Source organism: Sphaerodactylus townsendi, linkage group LG01 (assembly GCF_021028975.2).
Source record: "Sphaerodactylus townsendi isolate TG3544 linkage group LG01, MPM_Stown_v2.3, whole genome shotgun sequence".
NCBI lineage: Eukaryota > Metazoa > Chordata > Lepidosauria > Squamata > Sphaerodactylidae > Sphaerodactylus > Sphaerodactylus townsendi.
The window spans coordinates 64,732,017-64,750,999 of record NC_059425.1 but is presented as its reverse complement, the minus strand read 5'-3'; the positions used below and the strand labels follow the sequence as shown (position 1 = coordinate 64,750,999).

Sequence of the window (18,983 nt, the reverse complement as noted above, 5' to 3'; positions counted from 1 at the left end):
TAACCTAGTTAGGTAATGCTTCTACGTTTTCCTCCACAGAACATAAATCAGTGCAATGCCTGAAATATCTCCCTTTGGGAAGGTATGTTCAACTTTTACAAGGTCCACTGTCATCTCAGTGGCAATCCCCTCCCTATGAAATGGCCTACAAGGTGAGGTGAGCAGGCCTAATTCCTTGATGATGTTTGGAAAGTTCTGGAAGGCTGCTATTCCCGCAATAAGTTTTTGGAACCTACCTCACCAATACTGTTAGTTCCATTGCAATAAAATTTCTATTATTTGATAGTTATGGGGAGTTTGCCAGATTGCACTCAGAGCAGTTAATTCAGGGCTGACTTTTTAGTTCTAATGGAGGTGAATGATTGTAGTACATTTTTATGTTATTGGCTGATTAAGTTTTTGTTTGTAATATGTCAGTAATATTCTATCTTGATTGCCTTCAGAAGCCACTTGATAAACCAGAATGTAATTTATTGTTTTTAGAATATATAAAATACAACATAGGCAGTTTATTGAACTAATCATTTCATACAACCATGATGAATAAAGCCAGCCAGTTCTTTAATTGGCCAAGATTTTTTAGGGGGGGTGAGGAGGGAAAATAACAGAAATATACTGAATGAACATATACTTACACACCCTTTCCTCTATCTAAAACCTATTACAAGGCCCAATTTTTAAAACATTATTCAATTACAAGGGTTTTTCACAGAATGCCCTAGAAGTGTATGAAACTACAGATACATTAACAGCCCCACCACCACCACGACCACATACACACAAATTGTATGTAGGGTGGTAAGAACCGCAAAAGATTGCGAAGAGCTCCAAGTGGACCTTTATAAATTAGGTGAGTGGGCTAAGAAATGGCAAATGCAGTCCAATGTAGCAAAATGTACAGTGATGCACATAGGGGCAAAAAACCCAAACTTCACATAGGGATCAGTGCTATTTGGGCGTCTTAGTGGAATGTCAACTCAATGCGTGGCAGCTGTGAAAAAGGCAAACTCTATGCTGGGGATGATTTGGAAAGGAATTGATAATAAAACTGCAAAGATTGTCAGTGGTGCGACATCTTTTCCCAACTTTTTTTCACTTGCTACAGAATGTTTAATGGACACAAAATCCTGTCAGGAAAAATCAAAAGGAAGCAATTTTTGTTTCATCAATTGTCTCTCAAGGAATACAGCTGCCCCAACTCTTCTGTCCAACCTCAGGCCTCAACACACGCTCAAGTCCCATGGATCCACACAGAAAAATGCAATGATGGTGTCTGTAGGGCATGAGAAATCTTTGAGTTTGGACCACAAACATGGCTCAAAAGGATTTCCAGTGGTTGAAGGCTCAACTTCACAGCCCTGCATAGCTCTAGGCCCAGTGGTGAGATTCAAATAATTTAACAACTGGTTGTTTACAAGCACCATTTTAACAACCGGTTCTGTCGAAGTGGTGTGAACCTGCTGAATCCCACCACTGTCTATGCCCTTCTACATAGTATATTTTGTTAGAGAAGACACCAAAACTATAAATTTTGTACCTTTTGTGACTTCTTCACAGTAATTAGTCAAACAGAAAGAGGAGGGGGCAATGCTTAGTGTCAGAGCACTGGGTGTGCACAGTAGAAGGTCCCAGGGTCAACCCCTGGCATCTCCAGTTTAATGACCTCAACTAGCAGAAGTGGAAGAAACTTTTAACCTGAGACCTTCAAGCTGAGACTGGCAGTTGGAGTGGACCATGTTGGGAGTGACCATGTCCATGACTGAACCTCCCATGTTTGTACAACCCCTAGCTCCAGCACTACTGTCCTTCACCACAATTCAAGCAGAAGGAACGCAGGCTGCAAAGAAAAAGACTTGAGAGAAGAAAACAGAGAAGATCCTGTGCAGAATAAAAGTTTTCTGAAATACAAGTTGACACGTTCCAAAGTAAATCTGCACTGTTCAGAACCCACCCAGCTCTCCACAGTTAATATCGGCGAGTAAATACAGCCAGCTCTCCTTTGTTAGTTTTAACTGCAAAGCAGATATAGGACTGAGTTCACAGCTGGCAGTATTCCACTAAACTCCCACAGGAAGAGAACACCAGCCTCTTTATCCACTTGTGGAACCCGCTTGTTCAGAATGCTTTTGGCAACCTTTCCCCCATGGGGGCAGGAAATAATTGGTTAAATTATCAAGAGAGAGAGTATGTGTGCACACTGCTGGCAAACTAGCCTGCCTACACTATTAGGAGACTTGCCTCCTCCAGTCTCAGCTCAACAGCAGGCTTTGTTTCTGGTCACAGATTGTCCTTTTCCCCACCCCTACATGTTTAGGCTATTTATCACTTCACCTCAGACAGCAATGATGAAAAGGCTTCCCTTTCCTCAACTTCCATGAATGCAGATTACAAGGGATAGGATTAGAATAAAATATTTTAAAGCAGCCTCAGAGTTGAACAAAGCATTTTTTTAAATTAAGCAGCAGGACTGAGTATAATCTATTCTTCTATCACTGGCTTGAATTTCACAGCCTACTAGACTCTTAGAGGAAAGATTAGTGATTCCCAACTTTTTTCACTTGCATATCTGGTGGCAACTCATTTCCCTAAAATTGTACCCCATATTAGGAAACCCATTATGTCATTTGTTTCGCATACCCCCAAATGCTCTGGCATGCGTGCCCCAGGTTGGGAACCACTGGACTAGATCAAAGAATACAGCAGGGAAGGCTGTCATTCACAGCAACCATGAAGTTGTACACAATATGCTGCATCCTACTGCGACTGCCATAGGGAAAGCTAAGGAAATTTTATCTACTTTTTGCTTCCAGAGGAGTTGGTACCGCAGCATAAAAGGAACGGCATAAAGTCCCACCACACAGAACTCTGCTTACCCAATCATAGCTTCCTTTCTATCTTAAGTTGCTTCAATTGTTTACAGAAATTTTTAAAAAGTAAAATAAGACACTGAGGCAAAAGACCTAGATAATCAAAACTGCCATTACAAACGAAAATATTAATTATACTATGATTAGCTCCTTGCATAGCTTCTTAAGAAGAAATAAGAAGTTCAAGGACTGGAAAGGAAAAATACTAAGGGAGGCAATGAAAACAAGGAGTCACTGGTGGATGGGGTGGGGGAGTGCCAGTGGTACTTGAAGGGCAATAAGGACGCAAATCTGAAAAGCTGCTTGGAGGCAAACAGTGCTAGCAGAAATACTGACCAATGTTCATAAAATAAACAGGGCCAGGGCCACTTGCTAGATACATGCTCTTCTTGTAGTATCTTGTAAACTAGGCAGATGACAGAATAATTCTACATGCCAGATAATAGCTGGTTTCCTTAACAAACACCCACAAAACCTCAGCAACATTTCATACAACACAATAAAATCCCAGCTGATGGTCTTTCCAATGGACAGATCGAACTGCAGAATCATGAGTTCACAGCATGGAACTGAATGACCTTACAAGCAATAGACTCCCCACAAGGCACTAATGCATGACCCCATTTGGGCTAATCAGACTAGTCAGGGACCCTAATGCGGGCATACCAAACAGCAGCTTGCTTGACTATTTCACTCAACAAAAGCAGTCCAAACTCTCACCCGAACAATTAAGGCAACCCCTGAAAGACCAAAGCAGCGCCGCTGAGGAGCTGGCCAAGTAAAACCTTCATCTTTCTCCACCTTCTATTTGCCAGCACACCAACACCTTCACAAGTAAAGGCAGTAGCTATTTTGGCATCCAGGTCTGCCTAAAAAAATGCCTACCCACACTTAATCCTTTCACTTCCTACCCTTCCAGTCCCACTCTTAAACCTTCAGAATGGGGTGGGTTATTAACAGGAAATTCACCAAGAGATTTATCTGGAGTCACGTGCCTCATAAATACCCCCTGAATCCATTTCTTAATCATCAGACTGGATCCAGTGCAAGGACACTGAAAGGTCTGTATAATGCTCCCTGATATTCTCAGCTCTCTTCTCCCATTTCATACCCTGGGAAAGTTTATTACCATGGTTGAAAGTCTCACATGGAATCGTAAGCATGCAAGTTAGGAGGCTGCACATTGGAGGCTGAAAAATTGCCAACCACAGCATAAGCAAAGCTCCACTGACAGAAGAAGCAAAAAGAGCCAATTTTGCCCCCTTTTGCTCTGCACTGCTGCTGAACAACCCATGTGGCTATTATTCCATGAATGCAGGCAACAATGGCTAATGGGGAGAAAGGAGCCTGGAATACCTACATTCATCACTGCTTCCCACTGTCCAATTGTGGGATCCAACCCATTGCTTCACAATTCCCAATATGGAGTCTACACTCATGAAACAAAATGCCCTCTCCAAGTCCACCTTAAAGCAAAGATCACCAGAATTTGTGTCACATTCTAGTTCCTTTCGCTCACCTTGAAAATACTAAATCATTAAATGCACTCATTCAAATTTTAAGTTGGTAGTGGTCTGTCATTGGCAGATCAGTTAAAGGCAGTCAGAGGACCTAAATAACTTTTTCCTTAAAAGGGTTGTGGCAACATAAATTAGGAGGGGAGTCCAATCTTATTACAAGCATGCCAGCTGATTTATTTTAGGCATTGACGTATCAATACAGCAGTTATGAGTCTTCTAGACGGGCAACTCTATTTACATGATTCTGGTTAGGTCAGACATTGTCTGGAGACATGCAGCATTGTAGCCATCAACCACATGCCTGAAATTAATGAAGCCTCTCTTATGCTGGTCAGAGATCTAGAAATAATTCAAACACTATTAGATTCAGTATTACAAAACTGCATGCTATGGCCATGTGCTCCAAGTCGTGGTCTGCACACTTCCACCATGATAACAGCTATAAACCAATTACTGCTCAGTTACATATGAGACAAAACTGACATTGACCTTTCTGGGGCAAAGCCAGGGGTGGGGAGTAAGACAGAAGAACCCAACTGACTTTCTGTGCTATATGGCCCTGCCAAGCTGGTAGTTGCGACAATATCCTCAGGCCATCTGAGCAAGAGAAGGCTACCATACAGCCACAGAGAGTAATAAGATGCTTGGTGAGTCCAACTGTGTGAATCCCAGGTCAAGACTTCAGGCTCTTTAAATTATGGTTCCTCCCACCTCTAAACTCAGACAATTTCAAGTGCTCCCTTTAAGCTTTCCTAGTAACAACTGGGAATTATCCATTTAACTTATGTTAGGAACATTTATATTCAGGCAAACTCTTAACAGTTTGCAGAACTAGTATTTTTTTGCCGGGGGGTGGGGGGGTGGTGGTCTATAATGATATCAGATAGTAGTTTGTCATTATTTAAGTCCCAAATGCTTTCCTTGTAAAATGCATGAATTTTTTCCAAAGAAACTCAAATTAAGTCCAGGAGTTAGATTTCCATCAAAAGTAAAAAGAACAAAAGTTCCCTCTTATAAGATCAATTGCTTTACCGTTTAATAGATTAATTCTGTGCTGACACATCCCTGCCAATTATTGCATTAGTTTCTATCAGTTTCAGTTCCCCATTAGTTAACAGAGCTGAACATTTGCCCTCTGTACAGATAACACCCAATGTGGAGTAATTTCATTGTTACAATAGGAGATTGAAGAAGGCTTTCATGCAACTAGCATACAACACCTATTTTTAATGCTGCACAATCAGCATGGATCTTGGGGGCACATATACATGACCATTTTCCAGAAGCAATTCCACTGTAACTTACGGATTAACGCCAGGAATGAATCAGATCCACTTGAACTAAGGAGAGCTGAGCCTCTTCCTCTTTCCTTCCATTCGCCACTCCTGCCTATGCACTGGCCAACTGACAACTTCCACACATGCACAACCCTGTCATGTTTCCAAAAGATTCTGCACATGAGAAATAGGCTACCCTTCAGTACCCAATGATGTTCTGTGATGAAGACATTTGTGGACATTTTATTGAATGGTACTCATGATACCATGAATTAATGCAAGGTTTTTAAAAATTATGTATCTGATTTATACTCAGCCTTTCTCACTGAAACTCAAGATGGATTACATAAAGTACAACCAATAGGATGAAGAGACATCTGATAATATAATAGAGGCAGGACTGATCCTGGAAACCTGAAACAAGGCAACAGTATTAAACATAACTGTCAGCATTCCATGAAGAATGTCCAAAAAGCAGGGAGATACTATAATTCAGTATCTATGTCCTGATTTTCCCTTCACAGAAGATCCACAGCAGCTTACACTATTTTGACCCTTCCATTTTATCCTCACAACAACCACATTATAGGGCAGATAGGGTTGAGGGGGTGTGAGTAGCCCAAGGTTATGCAGTGAGTTTCCATGATAGAGTGAGGATTCAAATCTTGGTCTCCAAAATCCTAGTCAAGTCTCTACACAATGCAAGGTGTGCTATTGGCAGGCTACAGCAAAGTCAGAGAATCCAAAATCAAGGGCAGACCACAGACAGAAGCATCGCCAGGCAAGTCTGAAACCAAGGCAGGTGGCAGGCACAGGTGTGACCAAAACTGACTGGGATCAAGGAATTCAGGCAAGCAGACAGACAAGGAACTGAGGTGCCAAGGCACTCAACAGGAGCCAGGTGCGAGAAGCTTCATGGCAAAACACGCTCGTTGGACCCAGGCCGAGCCAAGCCTAAGACTGGGCTTAAGTAAGACACCCCTACTAATGGGGTCAGCTCCTGCGGAGTCTTAGTCCTCTTCCGATGCAGATGTCTCTAGCTCTCAGAGCTTTCTGCCATATCAAGCAGCAATATGGGCGCTTCTCCTTTTACACTGTAGCTGCAGCCTCTGTCTCCTTCATGCAGCTGGCTCGTTACTCAACTCACCTGAAGTTCCTGCACAGCATCAGGCTCTGCCTCAACTGGCAGGGAAGGGCTTGGAACTGGCTCTGCTACCTGCATCTTCTCACAAGGAGCCAGTTCTGGATCCACATCTCCAAGGCTCCACTTTTGAGTCCTTGTCACCTGAGGACTGGCTGATGACACTAGGTTTGTTTGTTTTGTTTGCAGCTACAAACTTCATCTGAAGTTGTCAGCATTTAGAAATTGCCAGGATGGTGGTGACCCTCAAGGGCAGGCCCAGCAGGACGGTGAAAATATGACAGGTTTATTTATGACACAAACAAGCCCCATACAAAAAAGAAAACCAGCTCCCCACAAAGGGCAATTTAGTCTTCAACACTGATCACACACAAGTAGTATGGAAGAAACTTTTGCACTGGCTACTCACATAGCATGCATGTTACATCAGTGTCCCTATCTCGCCAGTACCTATATCCCTCCAGGAAATCTGGTATCCAGGTGCATATAATGCAACTATACTGTCAAAATTTATCATGCCTTTGCAAAAAGCTGTAATTAACATCTCGGGAGTTGCTTTTTTAAAAAATCTGTGTCTCTGAAAACTTGCATGTTTTGCTAGGTGGCCTTAAACATGTTTTTTTCCCCCATTTATTCTCAAAATATTCACTAACATGTGCATACTAGGAGGAAATGTCCTATTCTCTCCATCCCTTTCTGCATATTTATCTGACCAGGAGGTCAGCAACCCCAGCCTCTCAACAGTCACCTGCAGGGCACATGGTCTGCTGCAGAATACACCACAGATATGTCCAACCCAAGGTTGAGGGCAAGGCTTCCTTCACCTCCAATGGCCTGCAGATTACAAAAAAGCTATTTTTAGATTAACTTTTTTTCACACTCTTGATCAGAATTATTTCTAATTCTGCCTCTGTGCAAAACTGTCTTTTGTACAGAGACCACATGATCACAGTCACCGTGCAAAGTTTTAAGAACACTCTTTACTCAGACAAACCTGACAGTTCATTTGCTATTTACTTGGGCAACTGTTTGCATCTCCTGGCTTTTAACCATTTTATGATGACAAGACAAGCCAGCAAAGACCATTAGTGGATTTGGTACTATGCATTTCCTGCCTGCATGTAGCCTCTGTCTCTTTTCTGCTATTAAAGCCAGAAGAGGGCACTGGCTCTCATCACAATGGCCAACCTCGCTGCTTCAGCAGAAAGAGAGGAGCATTGGAGCAACTGTGCACTCCTTTCCTGCTGTTCTAAGATGGTCACGACATTTCCCAACAGGGAAATTAACAAAGATACCAAGCCAGATCACTGACCCACCAAAGTTAGTATCATCTGTATTAACTGACAGTGGCTCTCCATGTTGTTAAGTTTTGCAAATGACCTCTACCTTTCAATTGATTAACTAGAAGTGCTTAGGAGTGCATACAAAAAATGCAATCGGAGCCAAAGAATACACCCCCAGTAACATGCCACAACAATAATGAGACAAGCATCCAGCACATTTGTAAGATGGGACAGCATGTTCCACTCTTTCTGCACTTTACCTTTCTGGCACTGACTTGCATGGCTGCAAGATTTCAGTAACTGCATAATAATTCTGTGATCTACATGACTAAGTTTTCCTCATTAGCTCTAGCCCTCTTTCCCATAAAACATACGAGTGTCTAATATTTGAACTGTCATTTTATTGTACTACTCAAGACTTCTAGTCTAAGGATAAATATATGAAGGTGAGGGGAAAATGAAACAAAATAGTTTTAGGGCTTTTTTCCAAAGGAAAAATGTTGGCAGAATGGAAAAAACCTCCAGTGAAATATATCTTCTTCTTGAAAGAGTAAAAAGCTATTTAGTACACAGTTTTCCTCAAAATGCATTGTATGAATCAGTATAATCCACAGCATTTGAGAAATAGATATTTTTAGAGATTTGTTTGTTGTTTAAATGCGATTTTTGTCCACAGTTAACATGCTCTATTAGGTACCATGATAATATAGCATGGAGAATTAGTTTCCAATGCTGCAAAGTTTAATTCAATATCCAAATAAACTATTACGATCCATTGATAATGAAACCTGTATGCCTAATAAAGGTTTTTGGATTGGATTGGATAATGAAACTATTTGACATTCACTTTTTGTTTACTATAAAATTTAGTTTCTGATTATTCTATTTTTCCTACCAGATGCTAAGGAAGCACAGGTGCAACATTTTGCAAATCTCTCTCTAGAATAGAATATATTCATAATTTTGTTGGCACAAAACTAAGACATTTATACTTCTAAATTTCATAAATATACCAAGTTATAAATATGCCAGTTTTGTTGTTAAAGTACTAAACAGGTTTAGAGTAAATAAGAAAGCACCTATTTTATACATTTCAATTTTCTTCTAAATTGCCTTTTTTTCTAAAGCAGTGTTCCTCCTTCTGTTCAGAACTCTTCCTATTCCTGTAGAATTCACCCTGCAGTAGTATTAACTACTTGCTACTCCTAAATATTCTTCAAAAATTTAGTTCTTAGAATGTGTTTCTGTACAAAATAAGCAGAGTTACACAAATGTTTACATAACTTGCTGAATTCAAAATAAAATATTTAACGAACTGTGAACATTTGTTTATACTGTATGTTGCTATGATTCCAAAGACAGATTATGGCAAAAACATCTATGCTGTACTAAGCTTTAAAACCAGAATAAATACGCACCCATAACCAGGACACACAATAAAAATTACATCACATACACATGGATTTTTATGAGTCACCTGCATATGCAGCTATCAGTATCTACTGATTTAAAAGTTAAATCTACTGATTTAAAAGGGGCACAAAGTTCTTGAAAATGGAACCCTGGATATTATTGTGAGGGTTCCTTCTGCTCTGAGGTAAGGAGGGCATCTTTGAAACTAGAGTGTTTTCCACTAGTTGCTCAGGGAGGCAGGACTAAAACTTTCCACTTCCTGTCTCCCACACAGGAACTCGTGGCTCGATTTAAGTGCTTCCCGAGCTAATCAGTAAGAAAAACGCTGAAGTTAAGATTTAAACAGGAACATGCTAACAAATCAGTCGTAGTGGGAACATGTATTTGAACAACAGCAACAAGAAGGAATAGTGATTGAGGAAGGAGAGGAACCAAGTCTTTCTCACTTTTTAAAAAAACAGATTCCAAATGGGTCTAAGTTGTCAACTTATTCTTGTCCTTCCAATTTCTGCAGTAAGCCAGAATTTCTTTTTTGTATTCATCACTACTTCTCTACTCTTCCCTTCCTTATCTCAGAGCAGAAGGAACTCTCACTCTAAGGAAATCACCTTCAAGCCAACAGCAACATACCTCAGTCTTCAGGTGGGAATTACATACTATCCACTACATACTGCAAAACTCAAGTGTCTGAAGACTGCATCAGCTGAAGAATAGGAGTATCTTGTGATGCCTGACGAAGGTCGATATGGAGGACCAAATGGTGCCCTTGCATAGACTCAACTGAGGCCTGATAATGAAAGGCAGCACTGGTGGCTGTATTTCTCACTGAATGAGCTATGAAACCAGAGGAGACAGGAAGGTTGCTAGATTGACAGAAATATACTGTTTTAAGGCATAGCTTCTGGCTAATCTAGGCATTTTCTTGCCCTTGTTTGGTGAATGAATAAAATGAACAAATGAATAAAAAGTCAATTTATGGAATGGACTCCATACAGGCCTGAAAAATACATATTATAAGAGCTCTTAAATGTACATTATAAGTGCTCTTCTCAAATCTAGTGTGTGAAAGACTTTCTCTTTTGTATGCTTTGGTTGAGGGCAGAAAGATGGCAAATGGATCTCCCGCCTTCTGTGGAACAAGGAATTAACCACTGAGATGAGTTTTGAATCCAACCTTCAGGGAAGCAGTGGGATTCCCTAATTGATGCTGAAGATGAAGGCTCTTGAGGTGTAATGGTTCCCCCTGTAGGGTCCTCCTGGATATCCCTAATACAGTGGTGGCGAACCTATGGCACTCCTGATGTTCATGGACTACAATTCCCATCAGCCCCTGCCAGCATGGCCAATTGGCCATGCTGGCAGGGGCTGATGGGAATTGTAGTTCATGAACATCTGGAGTGCCATACGTTTACCACCACAGCCCTAATATATCTGCAGAACAAGATGGCTGCCCTCCCACAACCTCAGGCAAGCAGACAGATGAATTACCCCATAGAAGCTCAGAACTCCAGCATCTGAGGTGAGTAAACTTCTTCCCAGGACTAAGGTCTGCCACTGTCACTGCTCTAGGACAAACTTGCACACATTAGGGCCATTATAGCTGTGAGAGTGACATGATTTATCCACTTTCATTCAGGCACGTAGGGCTGACTAGTCATTTCTTTTTCCCCTCCAATATTCTGATAGCTTCTCTGAGCTGTGCTGCCTCCTGGCTGTAATGAAACCAGCAGACCTAGGTCTGTATTCTCATCTAAGAGGAACTTGTTGCTACCTGATCTATACCCTGTTCAGGATAAAGATGACAGGAGATTAGTGAATTCATCCACCATTTCCTGGACTGTCTTTGTTCAAGAATGCTCCGCTTGGGCCCCAGTGCCTACCTAGTTCTGTCCCCAGGAAACTAGGACCCAAGCAGAGCATTCTAGAATGAAAAGGGTCCAGGAAATGGCGAATAAATTCACAAATCTCCTGTCATCTTTATCCTGAACAGGGTATAATCGGCTCTGCAGCATTCTCCATTAGACAGGGAAGAGGAGGTAGATGAAAAGGGATAGGCACAAGAAGAAAAGCTGTGAAATGATGTTGTAGCTGTTAATAGCAAAGAAATGAGATTTAGACCAGGAGCAGGCAAGGTGAAGATAAGAGTAAAATAGATGCTGCAGAGAACTTCCTCAGCTGTCTTCCCTAGCAAGGCAGGAATAAAACTGAGCCACAAGTTCCTGGGAGACAGGAAGTAAAAAGTTTTAGTCCTGACTCCCTGAGTAATCTGTGGGAATCATCACCCTAGCTTGAAGATCCCTCCTCCTCAGCGAGAGAAATAGATATCTGCTTTTTTCTCAGACTAATTCTTTAAAGTACAGATGTTTTCAGACATGCCAGAGATGTACGTTTCCTTCATAATCCCATCAGCTAGAAAAGATAACTGTCAGAAACCAGAGAGCAAGACACCTTTATTATCTGCTACTTCTTGACCTAGTTCCTCAAAGTCTTCCAACACAATTAAGCTGATTTAAACACAACTGACATACACAGCAGAAGGTACTGATGTTACGTGCTGTCCTGTACAAGAAGTCAAAGCAGACATTAGCACGAATGTCTAAAATTAGGCCTTTCTGTATACAGTTAGCATTCTGTAGACAGTAAGGCCTGCATTGTGTAACAGGAAAGCATCATTTCAAAATGAGTATTTTTTTCTCATTAAGGAATTATTTATGCATTTCACAGCATTCTCAGGCTGACATGTAGAAAACCCCAAGGCGACTCAAACATAAAAACCAAACTGACCACAAGTAAAAAAAATCACATTAAAACCAATCTTTGACATAAACACATAACCAAATACAATAAAGTCAGCATACACTACCTGAAAGCAATTAGCCCTACAGTCCTTCCAGAATAAGTTACTTCAGTTTAGTTCTCAGGTCTGAAGGAATGATACTACCCTCACCTGCTAATCTGAAAGGATGCCCCCAAAAAAACTCCTCCCAGGGGCTCCAACAAAGACATATGTCATGGTTTTCCAAGCTTTCAGCTCCAACATAATGAGTTTTGGACATGAGTGTATGTTTTGTAATATGTTTATCTTTAATGTGTCACAAGCCTCTTTTTTGTTATGACATACATTTTAGACATCTGCATATCACCACACAAAGAAATGAGCTGGACACAGGTTGAATGAAATCAACTATTTATTTTATTTTAAACATTTCTAAGCTACCTTTCCACCTAATTTAGGGACCCTGAAGGCAGTGAACAATACAACATTAACACAAGATTAAATGCACATAAACAACTAAAATAAAACACACGAACAAGGGTCAAAGAGAATCAGTATGTGAACGGAATAGTCTTTACTACTGACTGAAGAGAAACACCAATTTCTCTGGAAAGGGAATTCCAGAATCTTTGTGCCATGACCAAGACGGCCCTTTCTCAGGCAGAAAAGCATATAGCTCGAGTGAGTAAACTCACAAAGATGGTCATTGTGATCAGATAAGTTCCAACAGGAATAGACGGTCCTGGGAGTAGAGCCAGAATGGTGTAGTGGTTAAGAGCAGGTGCACTCTAATCTGGAGAACCGGGTTTGATTCCCCGCTCTGCAACTTGAGCTGTGGATGCTTATCTGGGGAATTCAGATTAGCTTATGCACTCCCACACATGCCAGCTGGGTGACCTTGGGCAGGTCACAGTTCTTCTGAGCTCTCTCAGTCCCACTCACCTCACAGGATGTTTGTTGTGAGGGGAGAAGGGAAAGGAGATTGCAAGCCCCTTTGAGTCTCCTTACAGGCGAGAAAGGGGGGATATAAATCCAAACTCTCTTCTTCCTTATTGTTTTAAAGGTTAACACAAGCATCATAAACCGGGCCTGGAAGCAAATTGGGTACATATGGATCAAGACTGGAGTGCTATGGCCCCTATGATCCACTCCAACCTGAATTCTGGCTGAAGCAATGTATACTAATTGAAAAGGTTGCAGGTCCCAGGAAAAAGGGGATGGGGGGGGGGGGGGAGAGGAATCAGAGATCTCTCATGGGGAATGGTGAAAATCACCTTCCTTCAATTGTGGCCTTGGATCAGTCGCAAACCCTCACCTCGCAGGGCAGAGTGTTAGGATCAAATGGGGAGGCAAACAATGTAAACCACTGTGGATCCCCAGTGTGGTATAACTGCAGGAAATATATAAATAAATTATCAGCGATGAGGGAAATTTTACTATGATTTTACATTAGATTCATGCTGTAACTACTAGGTATTTTAGAACATAAATCAAGTTATGGGAACATGTCTGGAAGTCTCACAAATTGGGAAGAGAAGGAACTAAGAAAATATATATATTGCTCCCTGTTCTTCATCTTCATTCTGTAGAGTCCCTGACAACAAGAGCTAAATTAGTGAAGTGGGGGGGGGGGGGGGGACCAACAAGCTTTACAGTCTGTCAAAGCACAGTATGAAATAATATCCCATTGCCACCTGCCCATAAGATGCTATTTTGGAGAAGAGCAAGCCAAAACAAATTCTTACTGATGTAAAGATTCGAGGAGGTCTATTTTAGTCTTTCATATATTGCAAACAAAGCACTCGCCTGCTACAGCACATGCAACAGAATAGAATGCTGGACTAGATGGACTTTCACTGATTCAGTAAGGTGATTTTTGTAGGCTTTTTCAACAAGAAATGTAAAGGGTTGGAAAGAACTGTTGGGCAGCAAAGATCTGTTGGTGTCAGTGATCAGAAATAAGTGTGGTGGATTAAGATTTCTTGTCTTTGATCAAGGACAATGCATCAAGGTTGTTACTATTTCCTTACTCACAGGTCAGAACTACCAGGCCTAAATGCCACTATTTCCTTCTGTTTAAGTACATAACAGAAAAAGAATGACGAGTTCTTGAGTAGCTCTTTTAAAAATAAGATGGGTAGGTATCGCTACTCTCCACCATACTTTAAAATAATGAAATAAGAAAAAATGGAGAAAAGTAGTTATTACAACCATTTCCATTTTGGTCCTTTATTTTTTTTACTCTGTTGTGTTAGAGCATATATATTATACAACATGTGTGCAGACTAAAGATTCTTTTTTCAACCCCAGTCTCTGCAAGACCATAATGGAAAATAGGGCCAATCTTTGTTTATGTCCTGCCCCCAACATTCAAGGGTCCACTTCAACTGCTTATGGACAGCTTTTTTTAAACAGTTATGGTTAATAAATGAATATCTACAACTTTAGCATTTTATGTTCTTCGGTGGGATTGCTTTGAGCTTGTGCATATCAAAAAGTTGAAGACAATAATGCTGTCCATAAACATTTTGAACATTAATTTGAATAGCAAAACTTTATCCCTCAAGTTTTACTGCTTCAATAAGTCAAAAAAAATTATCTGACTCCTGTTTTGGGAGCTTTTTTACACAAAACATTTATTCACATAGGAACGAATCAAGCTTACTGTGTCTGGTAACTGGGGAATTACATACAAGCCAACTGAAGCAGTGTGCAAGATACACAATAATGGATGGCAGGTCCAATGACTTGGTGGGGAGAGAAGAAATATCAGTCATTGCCACTGATCAGGTTTAACCGCCAAGACAAGCTTGCAGTGAACCTTTGGAAACCTACTAAATCAACAAAGTCTTCCAGATAAAAGCTAACCAAATCAGCCAAGAAAATTTTACAATGCCTAAGAAGCTGCACTTTTTTTGTTTCTTTCAGATTCAAACCTAGAAGCAGCATTCAAGCCTCTATAGCAGTGGTGGCGAACCTTTGGCACTCCAGATGTTATGGACTACAATTCCCATCAGCCCCCTGCAACATGGCCAATTGGCAGGGGCTGATGGGAATTGTAGTCCATAACATCTGGAGTGCCAAAGGTTCGCCACCACGGCTCTATAGCCACAAAGCACACTACTGCATTACAGCTTTTTTCCTTCAAGATAGTGTGGGAACCTTATCTGATTCCAAATGCAACCATCTTTCTTTCAGCCAGAGCCTACTGGGGCACCAGAACCACATGATACCTCTGCCCCAGGATTTGCAGTGGAAGTGAAATTCAAAATACTAGTTTTGACCCTAAAAATCCCTATGACATAAAACATCAAGACATTTCAAGGCCACTGCCTTCTCAGTGTCCCTTCACAATCAACCAAATACTTCTTAACACATCATCCATACAAGATATTTGAACAAGGAGCAACAAGGAATGCAGTTCTGGAGACTGGTTCCCAGTTTCAGGGCTTGCTAAAACCCAAGGAGCTTCCCAAGATACTTTATATTTCGATTACAAATTATATATAATTTGTTAATTACTAGGAAACAAAGAATATTTTAGCTGTATATTCTGCCTTAATAGGTGGATACAGCTAACCATTTAAAAATTGCCTCCTTGGCTCTACAGAATATGATGTAATATACGAAGTCTTTCAAGAACTTTGTATATTACAATTGCATTTAATATCCAACCCCCCAAGCTTGGTTAATTTCTAATGTTCCACATATAATAGCCTAACGTATGCATAGGCCAGCTTCTTCAGGCATCTGATGACGTAAACGGTTCTTTAACATAACACAATATATTAAAAGGCCAAAACAAAAAAAAAAGCACTCAGTTGCCTGTGACGAGTTAAAATCACATTTAGGCAGGCAACATTGCCATGGATGAAAAAAAAATTCTTGTAGACCACTGACATGCCATGAAGATTAAAACACAAGCACAACTAGCATCAGATTGGAAAAAAATGCTTTAAACAGTAACATCTACTGACTTTTTAAATGGCTGATCACAGCAGAATCCAGTCAGGAAACTCTTGTATGCACTTGAGCAAATCCTGCTAAACTTAATGCCGCCCAGATAGAATAGTTGACCAGAGCTCACAAGGCCAGAACTCACAAAAAGGGAAGTGCCAAACAAAGTTTGGAGTTATATCCCCCCCTTTCTCTCCTGTAAGGAGACTCAAAGGGGTGTACAATATCCTTTCCCTCCCTGTGAGGTAGGTGGGGCTGAAAGAGCTCCAAAGAACTGTGACCCAAGGTCACCCAGCTAGAATGTGTTGATGTGCACAAGCTAATCTAGTTCACCAGATACGCCTCCACAGCTCAAGTGGCAGAGCAGGGAATCAAACCCGGTTCTCCAGATTAGAATGCACCTGCTCTTAACCACTACACCACACTGGCTCCTAGGGCAAGCACAACCATGGCCAAAATCATACAGATATCTAAAGTGCTACAGAATGGTGTCAGCCTTAGCCATAAAAAGAAATAGCCTCTTACAGATCTGCATACTGCATCCATCAGGCAACAGGTAGACCCTACAAGCTGGATTACATGTGTGCTAAGTAAACACTGGCATAGCTATTCAGAAAGCTCAATGTTCAAGAGCAGTTGTTTTGTCACTGCTAAAGTGCCATTGCTAAAAAAAATGTGCCCTTTATTTCTGTACAGCTCTGTGACCTCCCCAAGACAATGGTCCAAATTGCTACAGTATTCAGTGAGTTCCTTTAATAGAAAAGAAAATGCACTATTTAGGTAAAGCAAACATCCGACAAAAAAAAATTCATTCTCTCGCCTGTGCCAGGCATCTCTTGCTCTGGCAAAGCAAAGAGTTCAGGCTCCTATCCCAGAAACATTAGGTCAATGGCAGAGAGCCACTGGTGAGGCAAGGCTAATCAAACGAACTAGAAAGAGGATTACCCCAGTGCTCTCAGGCAAGGTCTGGAGACTGAAGACCAAGTACCACGTGCCACACACCACCACATCTGCAGAATGAAAACCATTACACAAGAATGCCCAGCGAGAGGAAAAATGCATTTAAAACAGGATATAAAAGAAAAAGTTTATCAAAACCGAGAAACCAGAATTCTGAAGTTTCAAAAGATCCATATGCTTATGGTTAACTATTTTTGCTCCTTTTGGATCACCCAACACACAGCTTATGGTTTTTGCAAACCAAAATTATATTTCCAGGGGAAGACTTCAAAGCAACCTTGTCCCCACAAATGGTTATCCGCCCCTGCAGCCCCCTTTGTTCCTTATTCACTGGTTTAGAAGCATAAGAGAGCAGCTGATAGGTCATTTTGACTATTAACGAATTAGAGACCCATTTCAATGGCCTTCCCGATCAAAGACAGCGGCGTAAGAAATAGCAGGCCGCGGAGGGGGGGGGGGGTGCTTGCAGTCCCCGGTGATCGACGTGACCACAGGAAAGGGCAGGGGAACAGAGAGCTACAGCAGCAGCTGATGCCTCCGCGATCCGAGAGCTGCATGAAGGGCAACCACGCCTCCTCTTTCCGCTGCTGCTCTTTAGCTTCACCCAGTCACTCCATCACGGTCGTGTTCCGTACTAATTAATCCGAAACACGAGGTGTATCCCAAATTCTCGTGCTGACACCCATTAACCTGCAGGCGAATCCCCTCTTCACCCAAAAACCAACCAGGGTGGGTGGGTGTGTAAAGAGTCACCTTTTTCACCCCGAACGTGGCAATGGAGCTAAGAAAAAGCTCATAAATTAGCCTTTTTACATGAGCAAAAAAAATCTGCCCCGGCGTGTTTTTTTCTCAATTACCCAAACGGAGATCACAAGACCCACCCCCTCGCTCACACCCTCCTGCAGGAAAAACAGCCAGATAATGCATGAGCGATGCTCCCCCACTTTCTTTGCATCCACCAAAACGCAGCCACATTCCCTAGAACCAAGCATTTCTTTTCCTACTTGTAAGTACAAATGCACGTTGACTGCACCGAGGAAGGGGTACTTCTATTACGCGCCAAGCAATCACAGTCAAATTGTTTGGAGCGAGCCTCGTCCACCCTTGCGCCTGAGTACGGACTGCAAGACACCATGATCCCGCGTGCAAAACTCAGCCGAGTCTCAACCGCAGCAAACACTGTCCGACACCAGCCCAGGCCATAACGGTCGCTTAACTTACCGCGCCTCACACAAAGCACCGCCGACCCCCGAATGCTGCTCCCTGCTTCGGCCGCAGCACCTCCCTCCCCGAGGCACCACGAGGTGCGGCGCTTGTTTACCAACCAGCCTGCCCCCTCGCCTTCAGGTCCGGCACCAAGTCCCGCCGCTGCCGGGTTCCGATTGGTTCCCGTGACGCCACCACCTCCCCGGGGTAGAACATTGGACGGGATTAGCGCGAGAACACAGCGGGCAGTCAGCGAAGAGCGTGCTAGGCCCGTGGGCTTCGCGTCCCACCCAATGAGAAGACAGGGAGGAAGAACCTTCGGCCAATGGGAATGCGGCACTGCTTGCGTCCATGTCGTGTTGGGAGCACGGTTCTCTTGGCATAGTGATAGGAGGGTGGAAATGGAGGCGAAGCTTGGGCTGAGTGGGCGGGGCGAATAGCAGAGGTGTCGCGTGTGCAGCGGGGCACGTTCAAGCCGTTGTTGCTTCTGATTCATCTTTGTTGAAAGGATCCTTCGCTTGTCCATTCAGTTAATTCCTGGGATGTTGTGCTTGAAAAACGCTTTCCCGAAATTGGCGGCATG

At 42.1% G+C, this 18,983-nt stretch overlaps 1 protein-coding gene across 2 annotated transcripts in view; it reads right to left on the bottom strand.

Moving 5' to 3' along the window:
• COQ8A (coenzyme Q8A) overlaps window positions 1-18,612 on the bottom strand; it is a 70,232-nt gene extending 51,620 nt beyond the window's left edge. Inside the window, exon 1 of one of the 2 annotated variants that reach the window (XM_048508404.1) lies at window positions 18,416-18,612. The gene's annotated coding sequence lies outside the window, so the exon portion shown is untranslated. The remainder of the gene's footprint in view (window positions 1-18,415) is intronic. The other variant, XM_048508489.1, reaches the window with a different exon arrangement.
• Window positions 18,613-18,983: the final 371 nt, after the last annotated feature.